General features: G+C 35.7%; 1 protein-coding gene across 1 annotated transcript in view; it reads left to right on the top strand.

Moving 5' to 3' along the window:
* Nucleotides 1–10,934: 10,934 nt before the first annotated feature.
* The window catches only part of BCAS1 (brain enriched myelin associated protein 1), a 144,018-nt gene continuing 136,187 nt past the window's right edge, over nucleotides 10,935–18,765 (top strand). Inside the window, exon 1 of the mRNA XM_051976615.1 lies at nucleotides 10,935–11,052. The gene's annotated coding sequence lies outside the window, so the exon portion shown is untranslated. The remainder of the gene's footprint in view (nucleotides 11,053–18,765) is intronic.

Genomic DNA, 18,765 nt, shown 5'->3' with positions numbered 1-18,765 from the left:
CAAAGTCCTGAAAATCTGAATGTTCATTGAATGTCCTTTTTTATTTTTTCATTCAATATTATGGATAATTTTGCTGAATAGCAAAGGTCTGAGGCCTAATTCTTTTGATTGCCAGTATATATAATTCCAATACCTGTTGTCTTTTATCAGGGCTGCTAGTAAGTAATATCAATTCTAATTATAGTTCCAACATATTTGTTTCTTGTTTCTTGAAGAATTTTCTCTTTGACCTAGGGATTTTAAAATGTGGCAATAATATTTCTGCGAATTTTCCACAAAGGATCTCATTGAGGTGGCAATGGATGGATTTTTTTTCTATTTCTACTTTCCCCTCAAGTTCTATTAACTCCAGGACCATTTTCTTGGATTATTTCTTGCGTTAATTTGTCATGTTTTTGTTTTTTGTTTTTTTGGTCACAGCTTTCAGATAGTCCAATTATCCTTATATTTTCTTTTCTTGGTCTATTCCCAAAATCTGTTGTTTTTCTTATGTTTCAAAATATTCTGTTCTGTTTTTTTCATCCTTAATAATATATGTATATACACATATGTGTGTGTGTGTATATATATTTTTTATTTCTCCATCTCTTGTAGCTTCACTGGCTTCCTCTTACTCAGTTCTAATTTTTGTCTTTAAAATTCTATATCTCCTTTTCTAATTGGTTAATTTTTTATAATTTTCTTTTTCCTTTTTTTTTCTCCAATCTCTCTCTCTGATTTTTAAATCTTTTCTTTTCTTTCTTTCTTTTTTCTTTTTTTTTTTTAGTTCTCTTATAAATTCTCTCTAGTGAAGTATCCATTTAACATTACTCTTTGAGATAGAAGCTTTTCTTATTTCAGTGCCCTCCTCTTAAGATGAAGCCATAGTAGGTTTCTAAGGTGGATCTGCTATGTGGGGTTCTTTCTTCTTTGCTGGTTCTTTTTTTCTTTTTCTTTTTTTTTAAATGAGAAATGTTAGTGTAAGCACTTTTAATCGTGGGATGGGGGAATGGTGCCTCTAGCTTCAATTCACCTCTTCTTCTCTGACCTGGAACTCCAAACCAAAAATTCCACATTTCTTACAAGTGCCAGCAGCCAGCAGCATCCCTACTTCCCTGGATGTGCTGGTTCCTTCTGGCCCAGGGTTCTGTCTCTGCTGTGCAGCTGGCATTCCTAATCAGCCAAGATTCACTCAGTTTTCCCAGAGTGGGAAGTGAAAATCTTTATGGTTCCTGCTAGAGCTCTAGCAAAATCCAGTCAGCCCCAGGGATCCCCACTTGATGTTTCTGCAGAGCTAGCCTGGAGGTGTTTGCACTTCACACAGCTTAATACCCAACCTGGGATCTTTCTTTGCATCTTATTGGGTTGTACCTGGAGGACCCCTGTTCTGCCCCAAGTCCCCTTTGTTTTTAACCAGTCTGTGTTTGCAAATTGTTCTGTTTGTAGGGGTTAATCTTGAAGGGAGAGCTTGAAATTTATTAACCCACTCCACGATCTGCCCAGAATTCTAGCAATTCTTGCCTATATATCTCCACAAATCCCCAACAAAGGATTTACCAATTGACTAGAAGCCTTCTATTTCTTTTAATTTCAGAATACCAGTGTAATACTCTGGATGGCTATTAGTCTCACTCTCACCTCCTTTCCTCATGATGCCTATTATTGATAATGGTGGGTTTTATGTCTTTTTCATATGCCAATAATTCTTATTAATGTGGTCCAGACAGCTTACCTTTCTTCCATCTTCATGCCTCTTTTCATTGCCTTTTGTGTGACTGAACAATTTTAATTTTGGACCAGATCTATTATTTCATTGGCATGAGAACTTCAATTGAAGAAACTTTTATCAATGCAGATCTGCAACTGTACGTTAATTTGTTGGTCTTAGCGAAATGCCTGGAAGCTCTTAGCTGACCTTCCCAGGGTTGTTTTCAAGATAAATTAGAGGCAAGATTTAAACACAGGTCTTTCTCACTTGAATGCGAATTCTCTAATCACTACATCATAGTGCTTTCTCATTAAAATGGTATCAGTATTCCAAAAAGTTTTACAACCGAACAGAGACTAGATGGAGACCTGGATTCCTGAATTCCTGTGTAAATGAAGACTAACCAGGAAACAGACAATACTTAAAAGCTATAGCTTCCTTGTCGGATTATTTAATAACAAAGAAAACTTGATTGTAACATGGTATATCTTACATACAAGCAGCCCAAGAAATGTCCTTAAAATTGGACTAAAAATCAGGTACCCAAATTTTCATTCCAATTTCAGCATCCATTGGCTTTGGAACAGCCAGATAGTTCAGTGGGAAGCTTACGAAGTCTTGAGTCAGATACACCTGAGTTCAATTCAGCCTCAGCAATTTAATAGCTCAAGAAAGTTAAGTAACCCTGAACAAGTTACTTAACCTATTGTCTCAAGGTCTTCATAAAATGGGGGTAATAATACCATTCACTTCTCAGGATTATTGTAAGGATCAAATAAGATAATATTTTTTTACATGCTTAAATACATGGCACATACTAGGCACTTAATAAATGCTTGTTTTTTTCTTTGGGGGGGACAAGTTACTATATCCATCTGTGCCTCAGTTATTTATTTTTTAAGATGCATAATATGGCTACAAAACTTATAGAATTTCTATAAACTTTGTGCACCCTAAGGTACTTTATTTATAAACATCAATTATTATCATTAATAGTTTTATGCAAATGTATCCCTATTATTAAAAAGGCACCTACTATGTTTGAAATTCTTTGCTAAGTGCTGGAGTATATAAAAATAAAAAGGAAACATCTTGCTCTCAAGAAGTTTACAATCTAATTGAGATCAAATACAGGTATCCAAGTAACTATGATTAAAAAACAACAGGATACTATGGAAAGAATGCTGAACTTGCAATTAAATTCAGTCAACAAGCACTTACCAAATGCCAGACAGTGTGCTAAGCACTGAGAATAAAACAAAGACATGGATCCTACCTGCAAGGAGCTCACATTCTACTTCTAATAGGGGAGATGACATATGCAAAAAATAATAATAGTAACATACAAGATATAAATAGTATACATAAAAGGTAATCTCAGAGAGAAGGCAGTAGTAGCAGGAAAGTTTATATTTATCTTCTCTTTCCTTATGACTTTGGAGGGAATCCCTTTACTTGTATGGGTCTCAGTTTATTATAAAATGAGGTTGAACTAAATGATCTTTAAAATCTGTTTCAGTTTTAAATAAATGTCCATTACTACTAAGTACCAACAAGAGGTCCAGGCCAAGTGCCAAGAAAAATTTGAGGATGGAAAAATGACTTAAGCCTGACTAATGCAGGCTCAAATGGAAAAAAAAAAAATCAAAGCACACACACATTTCAGAAGGTATGTGAAAAGGCTCTGGGAAGCTCACTTGCTTTAGGAATGTAAAAGATTATTTTTGTAGGAAACGTTTATTGCCAAAGCCTCAATAACAAAGAAAATTGAATTTTACCTTCTTGTTAAAAAAGGGAGAATTTGACAACCAAGCTGGTCAGGAAACTGATGATTACTGATCCAAGTTGAGTCAGTGGCACATAGCATGATCTCATGGCTAGACTGAGCATGATCCCCTCTAGTCAAAGGAACCAAAACAAAGAGAACTTTGGTTTTGGTGAGTTGTATATCTTTAAATAGGAAGGAAGATAGAAAGAAGAGGAAAGAAATCTATTCTTTCTGTTTAGCCCAGCAGCCAAGTCCTATTCCCAGCTCCCCAAGTTGAGACTACTTTGTTAGTTTGGGAACAGATGCTGACAATTTCATGAGGGTCTGTCAATATTTACCATGTGGTGGAGATTATAAAGCAAGAAGATCAAAAGTCCACACACACACCCACACACACAGTCTAGAGGCAAGTCAGGAGATGGGAAAATAAAAAATGCATTAATTATATGAAGTTGGGATGAAACTCTCATCACCTAACACAAGTGAACTCCCTGTCAGATAAAGACTTTGCTTTGACTTTCGAGTTCAAGCTTTTGAAGAAAAGTGAATGAACAGGGCACAAAATGTATATCACTATTATTAAAGAATCTATGGTATTAAATGGAAAATAAATTCTACATTTTATCCAAGATATCTTGTAACTAAGACCCTAAGCTGACCAGCAGTGGAGGAATTTGAGTTTGAGGCAGGTACTTACCATAGGTAGAATTATACATTTACTTACACACATACACACACACACACACACGTATATATAAGTAAACATATAGACATTTTCATGCATGTGGATGTATATATGTATGCATATGCATATATATAATTCTTATTTTTACTAATAATTGTCAACAAAAAAAAATATCCAAAACAAGGAGTAAATTCATATCCAAACTAGCTTTTAACAAGACAGAACCAAGATAATTAACAAATGAGATGCTTTTGTTCTGCGTTCCTTTCCAGCCCTAATTGAAATTCTTCCACCTTTGACCTTTTCTTTCTCTTCTCCATTTATTATAAAATGAGGTTGAACTAAATGATCTTTAAAATCTGTTTCAGTTTTAAATAAATGTCCATTACTACTAAGTACCAACAAGAGGTCCAGGCCAAGTGCCAAGAAAAATTTGAGGATGGAAAAATGACTTAAGCCTGACTAATGCAGGCTCAAATGGAAAAAAAAAAAAATCAAAGCACACACACATTTCAGAAGGTATGTGAAAAGGCTCTGGGAAGCTCACTTGCTTTAGGAATGTAAAAGATTATTTTTGTAGGAAACGTTTATTGCCAAAGCATCAATAACAAAGAAAATTGAATTTTACCTTCTTGTTAAAAAAGGGAGAATTTGACAACCAAGCTGGTCAGGAAACTGATGATTACTGATCCAAGTTGAGTCAGTGGCACATAGCATGATCTCATGGCTAGACTGAGCATGATCCCCTCTAGTCAAAGGAACCAAAACAAAGAGAACTTTGGTTTTGGTGAGTTGTATATCTTTAAATAGGAAGGAAGATAGAAAGAAGAGGAAAGAAATCTATTCTTTCTGTTTAGCCCAGCAGCCAAGTCCTATTCCCAGCTCCCCAAGTTGAGACTACTTTGTTAGTTTGGGAACAGATGCTGACAATTTCATGAGGGTCTGTCAATATTTACCATGTGGTGGAGATTATAAAGCAAGAAGATCAAAAGTCCACACACACACCCACACACACAGTCTAGAGGCAAGTCAGGAGATGGGAAAATAAAAAATGCATTAATTATATGAAGTTGGGATGAAACTCTCATCACCTAACACAAGTGAACTCCCTGTCAGATAAAGACTTTACTTTGACTTTCGAGTTCAAGCTTTTGAAGAAAAATGAATGAACAGGGCACAAAATGTATATCACTATTATTAAAGAATCTATGGTATTAAATGGAAAATAAATTCTACATTTTATCCAAGATATCTTGTAACTAAGACCCTAAGCTGACCAGCAGTGGAGGAATTTGAGTTTGAGGCAGGTACTTACCATAGGTAGAATTATACATTTACTTACACACACACACACACACACACACACACACACACACGTATATATAAGTAAACATATAGACATTTTCATGCATGTGGATGTATATATGTATGCATATGCATATATATAATTCTTATTTTTACTAATAATTGTCAACAAAAAAAAATATCCAAAACAAGGAGTAAATTCATATCCAAACCAGCTTTTAACAAGACAGAACCAAGATAATTAACAAATGAGATGCTTTTGTTCTGCGTTCCTTTCCAGCCCTAATTGAAATTCTTCCACCTTTGACCTTTTCTTTCTCTTCTCCATTTCTTCTAAGACAATTTAAGTCAGCATGATACAGTTCTGGTTCAACTGATTTCACCCTGCATTGATTCAGATTAAACTACCCTTTATTTCCTTGTATGTTTCAAATTTACTCTTTAGAATGAGTAAATACAATACCTTAGAATGGTACTGTATCATTCTGTTATATTAATGTAGTATAATTTATTTAGCCATTCTCCAATTATTGGATGTATAGGTTATTGCTGGTTGTTTTGGTCATCACAAATATAACAGCTATGAATATTTTTGTGATAATTGGTCCTTTCCCCTTGTCTTATTAAATTTTTTTAAGGGTAGATACCTTCTCATGGACTTACTTTTGGGGTAAGATATCTATATAGTGATGGAATTACTGGTGATGGGACAAGATGGGAAATTTGTCAAAGTGCCAGTACAGGACCTTAAATAAAGTCTGTTTAGTGAATAGTAGAGAATATCTGCTGAGTAGAGGACATAAGCATTGTGGGAGAATACCAGAGAAAGAGAAGGGAATCCTTGTCACCAATAAGCTCATAGTCTAGTGGTGAAAATTATAAAATGAAATCTGTTGATAGAGAGAGAATGGACCTGTGATTTTATGAGTACTCAGAACTTCTAGCTGAAGAAACTCTTTCTACCAATATAAGTTGGTAATTATGCCTCTGTATTTACACTTCTCTGAAATTATAATCATAGCAGTTTACCTCAAATACTGAGAAATTAAGTATCTTTCCCAGGGTAAGGAAGCCAGTGTAAACTAAGGACAAGATTTGACATCAGAGTCTTTTGATCCAAAGTCAACCTCACCATGTTGCCTTTCTTCTACCTTTTTTCCCAACAATATATTTTCTGCATAATAACACTTTTACACAGAAGTCATTGACAACATACGGTAGCATACTTGGCCCCATGAATCTCTCCATTCCCCATTATTTCAATCTCAATTTGGATTCTTTGGATGTCATAATATAATGTTATTTGTAGTTCTATATAGCATCACCAGAAGAATGCATGCACATTGAAGATTTTATCAGTGTCAGTTAGTCAACCAGCATTTATTGCATGCCAACCATGTGCCAGAAATCATATGAGGAACGCCTGGTATGAAAAATCTTTCTCCTTATGAAGATTCTCTTGTCAGATAAATCCAGGAGGATTTGAATCCAAACTCTTCTGATTTTTTATTCTGTGTGATTTTCAGCTTCTCTGGGCTACAATTTCCTCATCTTTAAAATGATTTAGCTTAGGCTAAATGATCTCAAAGACCTTCCAGCTCTCAGCCTACTTGCTATGATCTATATTTGCTTGAGACATATGCAAATGAAATTACTTACTCAGGATCACACAGCTAATTAGTATCAGAGGCATGGAGGCATTATTGCCTGATATATAGTGTGCCAGCTCTGGAGTCAGCAAGATCCAGGTTTAATTCTTACTTTGGTAATAAAGCAGGGTCTAGAAAGGGCTTTAAAGCAGTACATACCCTTTGTTCCAATTGTGTGTCTACTGGGTCTGTATTCCAAAGAGATTATAAAAGAAGAGCAAAGACCCACATGTGCAAAAATGTTTGTAGCAGCCTTTTTTGTAGTGGTAAAGAACTGGAAACTGAGTGGATGCCCATTAATTGGGGAATGCCGGATAAGAGAAGGGAATCCTTGTCACCAATAAGCTCATAGTCTAGTGGTGAAAATTATAAAATGAAATCTGTTGATAGAGAGAGAATGGACCTGTGATTTTATGGGTACTCAGAACTTCTAGCTGAAGAAACTCTTTCTACCAATATAAGTTGGTAATTATGCCTCTGTATTTACACTTCTCTGAAATTATAATCATAGCAGTTTACCTCAAATACTGAGAAATTAAGTATCTTTCCCAGGGTAAGGAAGCCAGTGTTCACTAAGGACAAGATTTGACATCAGATTCTTTTGATCCAAAGTCAACCTCACCATGTTGCCTTTCTTCTACCTTTTTTCCCAACAATATATTTTCTGCATAATAACACTTTTACACAGAAATCATTGACAACATACGGTAGCATACTTGGCCCCATGAATCTCTCCATTCCCCATTATTTCAATCTCAATTTGGATTCTTTGGATGTCATAATATAATGTTATTTGTAGTTCTATATAGCATCACCAGAAGAATGCATGCAAATTGAAGATTTTATCAGTGTCAGTTAGTCAACCAGCATTTATTGCATGCCAACCATGTGCCAGAAATTATATGAGGAACGCATGGTATGAAAAATCTTTCTCCTTATGAAGATTCTCTTGTCAGATAAATCCAGGAGGATTTGAATCCAAACTCTTCTGATTTTTTATTCTGTGTGATTTTCAGCTTCTCTGGGCCACAATTTCCTCATCTTTAAAATGATTTAGCTTAGGCTAAATGATCTCAAAGACCTTCCAGCTCTCAGCCTACTTGCTATGATCTATATTTGCTTGAGACATATGCAAATGAAATTACTTACTCAGGATCACACAGCTAATTAGTATCAGAGGCATGGAGGCATTATTGCCTGATATATAGTGTGCCAGCTCTGGAGTCAGCAAGATCCAGGTTTAATTCTTACTTTGGTAATAAAGCAGGGTCTAGAAAGGGCTTTAAAGCAGTACATACCCTTTGTTCCAATTGTGTGTCTACTGGGTCTGTATTCCAAAGAGATTATAAAAGAAGAGCAAAGACCCACATGTGCAAAAATGTTTGTAGCAGCCTTTTTTGTAGTGGTAAAGAACTGGAAACTGAGTGGATGCCCATTAATTGGGGAATGCCGGATAAGTGATGGTATATACGGTATTGTTCTATAAGAAATGACAAGTGGGTTGATTTCAGAAAAACCTGGAAAGGCTTTCATGAACTGATGCTAAGTGAAATGAGCAGAACCGAGAGAATATTGTGCACAATAGCTTATATGATGATAAATTGTGACAGACTTGGCTCTTCTCAACAGTGCAATGATTCAAGGCAATTCCAATAGACTTGTGATGGAAAGTGGAATTCACATCCAGAGAGAAAACTATGGAGATTGAATGTGGATCGAACCATAGTATTTTCACCTTTTGTTGTTGTTTGTTTGCTTGTTTTTTTTTTTTCTTTCTTGTGTTTTTTTTTGTTTTGTTTTGTTTTTGATTTGATTTTTTTTAATAACATGACAAATATGGAGATTTGTTTAAAAGAATTGTACATATTTAACCTATAACAGATTGCTGTCTTAGGGAAAAGGAAGGTAAGGGAGAAAGAAAAAAATGTGGGACACAAAGTTTTACAAAAATTAATGTTTAAAATTATCTTTACATGTATTAGGAAAAATAAAATATTATTGAAGAAAAAATTACTTAAACAGAGGCTAACTTGAATTGATAGAGAGATTTTTCTTCTCCAGAGTTCCCTAGATTAATAAAACATCTAATGTGGTTTTTTAAAAAAAGACAAGAAGAATTTGAATCAAGATTTGCCTAACTTTAAGCCCAGTACTCTATCTAGTATGTCATGCAACCTACCACCAAAAGAATATTGATATTAAAAATATGGATTTTTATTTAAGGAAAATGTTTGATATTGTGGAAAACAAGTAAAATTTCCCAAGTACAAGCCAGTCAATTCTATTCTTCCAGTGTAATTCTGGGCCCAGTTCCTTATCTAATATAGGGTCTACATTGCATATCATACACTGTACAATGGGCAATCTTCATCCATCTGTTTTTTTTTTTTTTCTCTGTAGAATATTAGGCTGATATATTTAGAATAGTGTGGAAGCCTTGTAGTGATGACATAATGTCATCTCAAAACAAAAGTCTCTGAAGAATGCTCCAGGAGCATAAAGAATTCAGTTACTTTTTGGACACTCCCCTAGATATCTGCCATGATAATGACAAATACTTCCTATTCATCCTATTTGGTATCAAAGGTATTATATCTTGGGAAGATACTAATACTTTTGATATTAATACTAGGCAGGGGGTGGGAGACACAGAAGATTCTCTCAATAATTACCAACCTGTGTGCCTTCTTTCTCATCTCTCCAAAATCTGATAATAGCTCCATCATCCATATCTTTTTAATATCAGGAAATTCTTAGTAGAATCATAACATTAGTAACTTAGAGCCAGAAAGGGTTTTAGAGGCTCTCTACTGTAATTCTCCTCATTTGACAGATGAGCACCTGAAGTTAAGAAAATTCAAATGCTTTGCCCCGTGTCTGAAACAGGATTTAAACCCAGGATTTCCATACTTAAAGCTCAGAACTCTATTCTCTATCCCTTACTATTATTAGTCTGACTTTAAATCACAGCTTGGTGAAATGTTATAACTAAAAGGAAATTTTCCTTTTAGTGGAAATTTTCCACAATGCTGTGAAAAGAACATTGGACAATGAATTAAAAGACCATATTTAAATTTTAGCTTTGATACTTACTAACCTTACAGGCTTGAGTTCAAAGCCTCTGTTTCCTCATCCATAAAATACAGGTCCATTCATCTCACAGGATGATTGTGGATAAAGGACTTAATACATACAAAATGCTATGAGGACATAAATAATTATTGCCTTCTAATTTTACAGATGAAAAAAACTGAGTTCTAAAGAAGTGAAATAATTTCCCTCAAATCTAATAGTAACTAGGAAAGAGATTTAACTCTAGAACCCAAATTATCTGATCCCAGAATATTGCTCTTTCAATGATAGCATATTTCTCCAATTTGTAGCTTATAAGTGATATGTCTACTTCCTACTAATGAAATGTAAATGGCGGGGTGGGGGAGGGGAATAAGATCATTTTCTTTCAAATAAAAAGTGGCATTCTGAAGTAAATAAACCTGACAATCAAGACTGAGCTGCAAAATCCTACAAAACGTGTTCTTCTGGCTCTAGCTTTGACCCACTGCACTGGGGAAGTGAATTAACCACTGGGCTAAATGCCCATTAGGTATAGAGAGCAGAAGGAGATGGTTGGAATGCCCATAGAGATGCATCAAGACAGGTATCAGATGACCCTGTTCCATTAGAAAAGTGAGGGCGGCCCTAAAAGTCAGGAAGAGAAAATATTTCTGAAAGTCTGGTTGGGGAGTGTGCTCCACCCAAGAGTATGTTTGTCCTGATCTGTGTATTCAGGCACCAGGTGCAAGAGGAGAGAGGAAGCAAAGCAGAGGGCAGAGCCCTAGTGAAGAAAAGCTAGCAACTAGCTGGAATTACCTTCTTGGAGCTAGAGGATCCTCATCCCCATTGGAGTATCTCCAAGAGACGCTGGGGGTCTGACAATTTCAGGTTGACCTCCTACCAGGTAACTACTTATTGACATTCAACTTGGGACTTGGGCTCTTAGGTTTCCTAGTCTTGAGATATCTAGAAGACACAACACAAATCAGACTGTACCTGCTCAAATTTCTTCAAAAAGGATATGGACTTCTTCCAGGCTCTCAGATGCAAAGAAATGGCTCCTTTGCCAAAGAACAGGATCAGAGCAAGGAAATCCTTGGGAGAGAGGAAAGCTTTAAGTCTAAAATCTGGAGAACAGACCCAAGGAATGCTCCCCCACCTCACCTTCACCTTTCCCTAACTTCCTATCAAGCTCAACTCAAATGCTTTATGAGGTCTTTTCTGATTTCCCCCAACTTTTGATATCCTCTAGTTTTACCTTGAATTTATCTTGTGCGTATTTTATACATAGTTATATATATGTATGTTGTCTCTTATAGAATATAAATTTCTTGAGGGCAAGAATTGTTTCCTTCTTTTTGTCTTTTTTTTTTTTTTTTGGTCTTTTGTCACCTAGCATAGTGTCTGCATGTAGTAGGTATGCATTTCATAAAATTATTGTTGACTGAAGAGGAAGAAAAGAAAGAGAATATTTTGAAAAGGTTTCCAAGGGATATTTCCCAAATTGTAGAAGGATTATCTGGTCTTCCTCAATACCTCCAAGAAGACCACTACAAGAATTTGGAAACTCCTAGTGGGCATCATTTTGTAAGAAAGGAAAAAAAAATGAACCTGTACAATTCAGTCTTTGCTGGTTTACAACTATAGGAAGTAAGGCTGAATAAGCTTCCATGTGAGATGAAAAGGATTAGAAGTAATTTACTGCTGAGTACTCCTAGCCTAGGTCCTGCTGCATCTTTCTTGTACCTATTAGAAAAACTGAAAGACTGTAAGTAGATCTCATTAGCTTATCTTAAAAAGGCCCTTCATTAAGATCCAATATGAAAGCTGTTGAAAAATGCCAAACATTCACAGGAACATTGTTTCAATATCAGCAGGTAAGCTAATCAAATAACAAATATTTATGGAGCACCTAGTGCATATCCAATTCTGTGACAAGATGTCGGAAGAGTATAGAAATGTGAGACTAATGGCTGTACTCAAAAATTTAAAAACAAGCCCAAATCTTTCCTTTCTAGACTATTCTCCATTGGCTTCATATTTTAAAGGAAAAAAAAGTTGATTTACACTTAGGCATGTTATAGTGGGGGGTGGAAATCCTGTTTTGAGAGATAAGACTATAGAGTTCAAGATAGGCCAACAATATATTATGTGCCCTTGGACATGTGTATTATCTCTGTAGGACTCTGTTTCTCCAAACAGAAAATGAATAAATTGAATTAGATGATTTCTAAGGTCAGTTCTTATGTATTATGTTCTATTCTAAGGTCCTTCCAACTTCCACATAATATCCCTTTAATCTTTGATATTTTATCTTGAATATTTCTGTGTTACCATGGGCCAGGTCACTTAGAAGCCCATGAATTTTCCAGATTTCCATTTAAACTGATGTAAGGAGTGTTTTTTTGTTTACTTGGTGAGTAATTCTACTTACATTCTCCCACCCTTTTATGGACCTTTTCCTCCTTAATTGTCAATCATTTAGAAGTACCATTGGAAAAATAGAAAAGCAGACAGCAAAAATGAATAATTCGAATCCTGCCTCTGATCCAAACTTGCTGTGAACTCCTGAGAAAATCTCTTAATTTTTCAGTGCAACCAACTCTCTAATACTAGGAAGTGCAGAGAAAGGGCTGATCTGTATTAGTAGAGGGAGTTTCCTAACCAACAGTTCCCTATATTAATATGACAATAATCATATCACCTCTTTTCTTTCCCCCACCCACCGCTAAAAATTATAAATTAAAAAAAAAAAAACAACCCTACCTAAAACAGTTCCCCTAAGTTGATAGGTTTTATTTTGCTGGCATTATCTGTAGTTGTGTAAAGGAATGACTTCCCCTATATGAGTCTCAGCTTCATGCTAGGTAAAGTGAAGAGCTTGGGTAGGGGATTTTTAAATCTCCTGCATTTTAAATCTCCTGCAATAGTATTCTCTATTTAACAGGTTCTTCCAAAATTTCCCTGATATTTGTACCCAGAACAAAATTAAACCAGGAAGGCTACATTGGTATCAAACACAAGTACAGAAGCAAGTTTGTATAAAAAATTCTTTACGTTTTATAGATATTTATTCATGCATGTATACACACAAGTACATAATCAAAGAATATTCCAAATGAAACTATCTTAAAAGTGAACGAGTCAAGTCTCTGATTGCACAGATAAGAAAACTGAGGCCCAGAACTTGCCCAGTCACACAGTTTGCAAGTGGCAGGACCTCATAATATGTACTCATATTAAGTATTGCACTGTGTTAAACTCTGGGGATACTTCCTCAAAAAAAGAAGCAAAAAGCATTAACTACCCTCAAAGAATTCACAATCTAAAGGGGGATATAGCAAATAAATATATACAACCAACCTACATATAGCATAAGTAGGAAATAATTAACAGAGGGGAGGTATTAGAATTAAAAGAAGTTGGGGAAGGCATCCATAGAAGGAAGAATTTTAGGTAGAACTTAAAGAAAGCCAGGGAGATCAGTAGTCAGAGCAAAGAAAGGAGAACTTTCCAGACATGAAAGATAGCTTGAAAAAAATGTCCCGAGTCAAGAGATAAGTACCCTTTAAAAAATTTTTTTTTGTTGAACATCTTAGAGGCGGATACTACTGAACCAAAGAGTACACAGCAGGGAGTGAGGTATAAGAAGACTGGAGAGATTTGAGGAGACTAGGTCGTGAAGGACTTTGAATGCCAAACAAAGGACTTTGTATGTGATGCTCAAGGTAATAGGGAGCCACTAGAGGTGCATGATCAAACATTATACTTTAGGAGAAATCACTTTCCTGACTGAATAGAGGATGAACTGGCATGGGGAAAAACTTGAGGCAGGAATATCTAAAAGCAGGCTGTTGAAATAGTCCGGTTGAGAGCTGATGAGGTCCTACGCTGAAGTGTTAACAGTGTCGAAGAAAATAAGGGGGCAAATTCAGAAGACATAGCAAAGATAAAATCAAGAGGCTTTTGAAGCAAATTGGATTTGAAAGATAGAAGGAGGCAAAAGGGAGGCATTGAGGATGACACCTAGGTTGTCAACCTGGTGGTCAGGGAAGGTGGTGTTACCTTTGATGGTAATAAGGTAGTTAGGAAGTGGGCAGGGATTATAAAGTAAATAATGAGTTCTGTTTCAGACATGTTTAGTTGAGGAAGGAAGGAAGGAAGGAAGGAAGGAAGGAAGGAAGGAAGGAAGGAAGGAAGGAAAGAAAGAAGGAAAGAAGGAAAGAAATTAATTCCCACTTGGAAGTGGGACTGTGTTCTTCAGAATCCAAGCTAAATTGTTCACTGAATCCCCTTCCTATCCCCAGAGACTGAGGCCCAGTGTAAGGAGTAGAATTATGCCTCCCATGTGTTGGAAGAATAAGTTCTGTATTTTCTGTTGTCTTTTGAAGTTATCACTCCTTTGTAAAAGCTCCACAGTGTTATATATACAATAACAACAATATTGTAAAGACAAATAACTTTGAAAAACTTAAGAATTCTCAACACAATGACTAATCACGACATATGCTTTCCATCTCCAGAGGCAATGGATTCAAAATGTACAGAATGAGACACATTTCTCCTCCATCATAGATAATTTAGGAATTTTTTTTCTTAACTTTTTATACTTGTTACATGGGTTTTGTTTTTTGAGACAGCTGATGGAACAGTGGATATGGCTTACGCCCATCCCTTTAATAAGGAAGATAGTGGGTACCATAGTAGACACATTGGGCATGCTCAAAACATGCCCAGAGAAGCTTGGACTACATATAAATTTTTTTGGTTCTACTCATTTATTCTCACGGTTATAATGAAAAAACAAATAAAGGAACTTATGTAAGGTGCTTTGCAAATCTTAACAGAACATTAAAATTGTATTCAACTCTACATGTTTTAAATGTTTTGTTTTGTTTTGTTTTTTGCTTTCTTAATGAAGGCAGAAAGAGGTAAGAGGGAGTGAATTCAGAACTAAAAGTAAAACAAACAAACAAATAAATAAATATTTTTGATAAGGCTATTGGAGTTAAATGACTTGACCAGGATCACATAGCTAGAAAGTGTTAAGTGTCTGAGACCAAATTTGAACTCAGGTCCTCATGACTTCCGGACTGGTGCTATATCCACTGTGCCACCTAGCTGCCCCATAATAAATATCATTGTTAAGAAGAAGGAAATGTTAGTTATTATTTCTATTATACATATATCTGTATAAATATGTGTTTACATAAGTATTTATTTATTTATATAATTTCAAAAAATTGGTTGAATTTGAAGTCAAAACTGTAGAGCACAGAAATATGCATATAAGTTGTGTGTATGTGCATATATGCATATATGTATACATACATATACACACACACACACACACACACACGTGTGCTTAAAGAGGATATAGAAAGCTGTCCTCAGAGTCAGAAAACTTTTGTTCAAGTCCATCTTTGACATAAACTAACTACTTGACCAGGAGAACATCTTTTCAGTTTTTTGTGTTCTCAAATACCTCTCTTAGTTTTGGAGCCAGAGAGAGAGAGAGAGAGAGAGAGAGAGCAAGCCAATTAAATATTACATTGTCTGAACACAATGAGTGGAAGTCATAATCCCTCTGCCTTCTTCTCTAGTCAGACCAAATGTTCAGTTTAGGAACCAGATCTTAAAGGGGACATTAACAAGCTGAAACATTCATATAGGAATGACCAGGCTAATGAGAAAACTTAAATATCTAACACACGAATATTGTTGGAAAGAATTGGGATGTTTAGCTTGCAGAAGACTTTTAAAGTATATGACAGCTGTTTCCTAATATCTGAAAGGCTGTCATGTGAAATAGGGATTAGACTTAATCTTGTTGACCCAGAGGAAAGAATTAGAATGAATAGGTAGAAGTTGGCAGAAAAAGATTTTGGCTTGATATATGGAAAAACAACCTGACAATTAGAGCTGTTTAGTGATTCCTTGGAGCATTTGATAAGGTAGTAAGTTCCTCATCAATGGAAGAATTCAAGTAAATGACCATTCAACTGGGCTCTTGTAGAGAGGATTCACTCATTGATCAAGGGGTCAAACTAGGTGACCTCTAAGGTTCCTTGGAAACTTACCATTCTGTCTGATCCTGGATAAATTAGTTAAGTTAAGCCTATTTGCCTCCATTTCTCTTCTTTAAAATCTAAAATCATCTAAATAAGGTAATGACAAGAAAATACTAAATGGGGTCATGAAGAGCTGAAACAACTGAACAACTTTTAGGAGAGAAGACATTGTAGAAATATATTTCAGTTCAATCAATTAAACATCTTACAAAACAGTATAATGCCAAAACACAGTCTTTAGGGCTGGGGATACTAAATTAAATAGTCCCTAACCTCAAAGTGCTTATTATTCATTAAAACTTCCTCTCTAAAGTCTTCTTTTCATTTTTGGAGGTCATCTGGCATTTGGGATCTGATTTCATTGGTGGAAAAAATTGCTTTTATTGACATCTACTCTGCAAATTAACTGTGAAGTTAAGTAACTTGTTTGAAATTAATAATAATAATAATAAATAGCTAACGCTTATATAGCATTTATTATGTGCCAAGCATTGTAAATGTTGAGTATTTTTTACAATTATCATCTCATTTGATCCTTACAACAACCTTGGAAGATAGGAGCTATTATTATCATCCCCATTTTGGAGTTGAGGAAACAGAGGCGGACCATTAAAAATGAGACTGGAGTTCCCTGACATAGTTTTATAATTCTGTCCAAGCTTTGTTAGAATCCAGAAGACTGAGACCTGTAATTTAGAGATATAACTTCTTCCCTTCTAACCAGAGGATGCCTCAAACATCTCTCCTCCCTTTGAGACCTGACTTTCAGTGTCAAGTTAATAAATAATAATAAAACTTGTCAGCTTTGACCTTGAAAAGAAGCTTGATCACCAAAAAATCAAAAAATATCTACTGTCCCCTGTATACCTGGGGCTTGGGTGTTCTGTCCCATCTTCCTATCTCCTTTTGACAAAGGGATTAAAGACCCAGATGGAACTAGACAGCTGCCAACCTTTACCTTGTTCTTGCAAAGCTCAGCTCCCCAATCACATTCCCATAACCACATCAAATCTAATGGAATCATTTCTGCTGATACTAAAATTTGTCTATAGGTGGCAGTGACCTTTTACTTTTCTTTCGACATAAATCTACAATAATTCTTTCCAGTAAAGAGAGGAAAACTATTTCACAACATGTGAGCCACAACTGTTAACTCAAAGCAATATCATTTGAGCTCAGCTTGCAATTGCATAAGACTTGCAACTTAGTTCCACCCATCCACCCCCAGAACCACACTTTCGCTCCAGGTTGTGCAGAAGCCGCTTGTGATACATAATACCCAAATTGCTAGAACATTAGATAATGCTGAAGAGAAAATACAACTATCTAACTATGCAACAGTTGTGCAATGGAAAAGTTGCAGAGATACATAACAGATTTCAAACCTCTCCCAACCTCAGTAAGCTGGCAGAGTATATCCTCCAAAATTTTCTTTAAATGTAGTCCTCACATTCTCATAGAATCTACACACATGGATTAGATGGGGTGGCAGAATGAACTGGACTCTCGATTTGGATTCAGAAGACCTGAAATTAGAGCCAGAAGGATTCTTAGAGATTATTTTAGTCAGATATCTTCAATTTATAAGGCACAGAGTTGATTCAGATAAGGTCATTTTATTTCTACATCTGGATTCACTCTATAAGATCCCTTTCAGCTCCAGATTTTACAATTAGCCTATCATTTCATTGAGCCTCAGTTTTTTGATCTATAAAATGAGAACAATATAGCAAAATATTATAATAATACTTTCACAATTTACCTCAAAGAAATGCTTTGAAGAAAGTTCTTTGTAAACTGTAAGCTGACATAGAAATGTGAATCATATTCCCTAATATAAAAGTGAGATAATGTGAGATAAATGATTTTCGAAAAGAATTTCAACAACTTTATGAGGATATGTTCTGAATTGTTCAAAACAATAAGAAAATTGCAAATTTTGAAAACTCTAAGATTTTGTCAATTTTTTTTTGTGTGTGTGAATGGGCAAAGATCACAACAAACAGAAACTATCACCAGGAAGATTTTGGAAAGATACACACTCATACTCTGTAGGTAGAACAATGGATTGCTCCAGCTATTTGGAAAAAGCACTTGGAATCATGGGACAAAAGTGATAAAAGTATTTGTACCCTTTGATCCTATGATCTCACTATTAAGCATTTCCAAAACAAGAAAGAGAGAGAGAAAGAGAAAGAGAGAGACAGAGAGGGAGGGAGGGGGAGAGAGAGACAGAGCGCAAGGGAGAGGGAGGGAAAGAGAGAAAAAGGAAAAAGAATAGGAGGGAGGGAGAAAAAAAGGAAAGAGAGAAAAGGGGAAGAAGGGAGGGAAGGGGGGAAGAAAGGAAGGAAGAAGGGAGGGAAGGGGGGAAGAAAGGAAAGAGGGAGGAAGGAAGGAAGAAAGAAAAGAAGGAATAAAGGAAGGAGGGAAGAAAGGAAAGAAGGAGGGAGGAAGGAGAAACATGCCTGCTATTTGCATGTTGCTTCTTCAATCAGAATGAGAGCTTTCTGAGGACAGGAACTGTTTTGGCATTTCTTTTTATGGTC

The sequence above is a fragment of the Antechinus flavipes genome, chromosome 2 (genome assembly GCF_016432865.1).
Source record: "Antechinus flavipes isolate AdamAnt ecotype Samford, QLD, Australia chromosome 2, AdamAnt_v2, whole genome shotgun sequence".
In the NCBI taxonomy this organism is placed as follows: Eukaryota; Metazoa; Chordata; class Mammalia; order Dasyuromorphia; family Dasyuridae; genus Antechinus; species Antechinus flavipes.
The sequence above is the reverse complement of the archived record's forward strand: the minus strand, read 5'-3'. Positions and strand labels throughout refer to the sequence as shown.